The following is a 3,014-nucleotide window of genomic DNA, read 5'->3' on the forward strand; positions in this document are numbered from 1 at the left end:
AATTACATGCATAATTTTTAAAAACTAGATAGTACGATATATATTTTTTTTAAAAATATCATTTGTTATTTCCTCTTAAATCATTGCATGTGAACACATATTTGTAATAAGTTTAAACATTAATTATGTAGATCGCTGATTTAGGCCAACTAGATAAGTACAATAGAAATGCAAAAAAAAAAAAAAAATACATCCAAAAACATTAATACCGGCCCAAATATATACCCGTGCAATTTTGCACGGGTTTAAAACTAGTTAAACTTTAAATTTAATGATAAAGTTTACAAATAAATATCTAAGTTACATTTATGGCTAAAATGTGATTGTAATACGAGTAAAATATATAATAGTCTTACAATTTGACAAATATTGTATAATATGTCATTTGTAAAATAAATAATAGTCCAAAATATTTTGGTGGAAATGTGGAATATATTTCTCTATAGATATGACAAATAAGACTGGGCAAGGTAAGTCGGCATTTGTATAGAATAAGCATAAATGTTAAAGCCCAACAAATAGTTGAGAAAAACTAGACATGTTGAGGCTCATTTTATAGATTGAAGTAATTTGAGCGGGAAAATTACTAATTTCACATATTTTTTTAGTTAATAGAGGATAGAGGATTTCATAGATAATATTATAAGTAATTATTCTACAATTAGTCTTGCTTGTGACGGGTTATCCGTCACGAGCTTGCGACGGGGCGAATAGTAGCATTTGTGTGCAAACGGGTTGAGAAGTGATGGGGCATGTACTGTGCATATATTTATGGGGATTTGACAACATGTAGAATTAAAAATAAGAAAGAAATCATCCTTCCCAATGCACCATTTTTACCACACAAAATGAAAAATGATACATTAATCTAATCCAACCTCATTTTCTTTTCATATTCTATTTCTCTCTCTCATCTCAAATTTCCAGATACAAATTAACCTTAAACCCAAACATTAATATAAAACTTGGTAACATGACAAAGAAAACAACACAAAAAAGGCACCACCTAAGAGAAATACTAGAGGGAGAAATGCAAGCAACGAAAACGAATGAGGTATTCTCATTTCCATAAATTTATATATTTTTCAGTTTATGTGATGATTGCTGATTTATATTTGTTTTTAGTTTGTGTTTTGTTGTTTTTGTTGTTGTTTTTAATTTGGTTTATTCATTATTTTGGATTTGTTTTTAAATTGATTTATATTCGTCTTGGCTTATTTGATTTCATTATTTTGGATTTTTGGTTTTATTATTCTTGGTTTTTGTTTTTTTCTTTAGAGTTTGTTGTTATTTATTTGATGTGGTTTTTAAAATTTATGTTGCATGTTTTGAATCGATTTTATGTTTGCTTTTTTAAAATTTAAAATTGGTGTTTGATTTATATGTTTATTTATTTTTATTATATTGTTTCTATATTTATCTTCGCCTTCTTCTCATCCCACATTGTCTTGTTTAATTTTGTGAAGCATTTACCGATTTTCAACATGTTTTAAAATGGCAACATTTATCAATAATATGGTAACATATGTCTGTCTAATATTATAATATATGTGAACAAAATTGTAACATGATAATATGTGTATACAATGACAACATAACAGGATACAAATGATGACATTTCTGCAACATGTTACGAAATCATAATATATAATGGTCAAATGTGAGTTTGTGTATATAATATTGTCATCTTAGTTAGGATTTGTATATGTTTTAGTCAATATGTGTGTTAAAATAGGTATTAATTATATATTTTGGCATAGTGTTATATGTAACCACTTTATAGTTTATTGTTGCATATTTGAGACGGTCACAAAGTGAGTTAAATTGGGTATATTGTTTTGATGTTTCTTAACTTAACATGTTCTAAATTGGGTAAAAATGTAACTGGATTATAATGTGTCTTAAAATAGGTACAAGTTATGTATTTATGCAATGTACTATTCGTAACCACTTTAGAATTAATTGTTGTATAATTGAAATCATCACAGAGTGAGTTAAATTGGGTGTATTTTTAGTATGTTTCTTAACAACATGTTTTCAATTTGGTAAAAAATGTCAGTAGTTTACAATGTGTGTAAATGTTTTTAATGTTACGATAATGTTAACGGAGTTGTGTGCAATGTTAATAACTTGAACCAATATGTGACAATGTGTAACCATTTTATGTTTACCATTCTATCATTTTGTGTAGATCTGCCTCCGAAATTGGATGACAACAAAGAGAAATTTTTCGGTTGTAGCTGTTATGCACGAGAACCTGAAGCATCAGTTGGAAGGATAGGAAGAGGGAGCTGATGAGCCTTAAGGATCAATAAATGAAAGTGTGATGACGCACCCGGGGGAAGAAGATCACTAGCAGGAACCAATAGTCTCATGTTTCGGAGTTTATTTAGCACATGTTGTATGACTTTATTTTGGACATGATGTATGGTTCTGTTAATTTGTCTGTAAACGTATGACACTGTTTATGCTCTTATTTTACATGTTTTGTGAAGTATTTTGGGCATTTACTTTTGGACAATTGTGTCTATAATGGTGACATTTTCGTTAAGAATGAGAAGTAGTTTGTCATACATATTGGTTATTGCAATTTGTCTGAATGATCACATGGTGGAACACAATTGTTTACATTTTTAACAATTATGTTACCATAAGAAAGATTGAACAACGTTACCATTAAAATACAATGACAATAACGTCAATTGTTTACATATTGATCTATTATCTTACCAAGTACAATATGCTAACATATTGTGCAAGAATTAAGACATTAGATAACTTATATAATGTAACTACTAATAGTGACATTTTCTTAAAAAATGTGAACTTAATGGGCATAAATATTGGTTATTACAATTTTTTTAAGTGATCGCATATATGAACACAATTGTTCAATTTATTATCAATTATGTTACCAAATTGCATATAGAAACATATTGTTCAAGAACGGCAACATGACCTATAAATTTCAATGCCTTAAAAAATACATTGATTGTGATTTTTTTACATATTGC

General features: G+C 28.0%; 1 long non-coding RNA gene across 1 annotated transcript; it reads left to right on the forward strand.

Moving 5' to 3' along the window:
- The first annotated feature begins 923 nt into the window (after window positions 1–923).
- LOC141658803 (uncharacterized) lies at window positions 924–2,494 on the forward strand. Its single transcript, XR_012549439.1, has 2 exons — window positions 924–1,054; window positions 2,192–2,494. It is a non-coding gene; the product is annotated as an uncharacterized LOC141658803 (long non-coding RNA).
- Window positions 2,495–3,014: the final 520 nt, after the last annotated feature.

Source organism: Silene latifolia, chromosome 6, assembly GCF_048544455.1.
Source record: "Silene latifolia isolate original U9 population chromosome 6, ASM4854445v1, whole genome shotgun sequence".
In the NCBI taxonomy this organism is placed as follows: Eukaryota; Viridiplantae; Streptophyta; class Magnoliopsida; order Caryophyllales; family Caryophyllaceae; genus Silene; species Silene latifolia.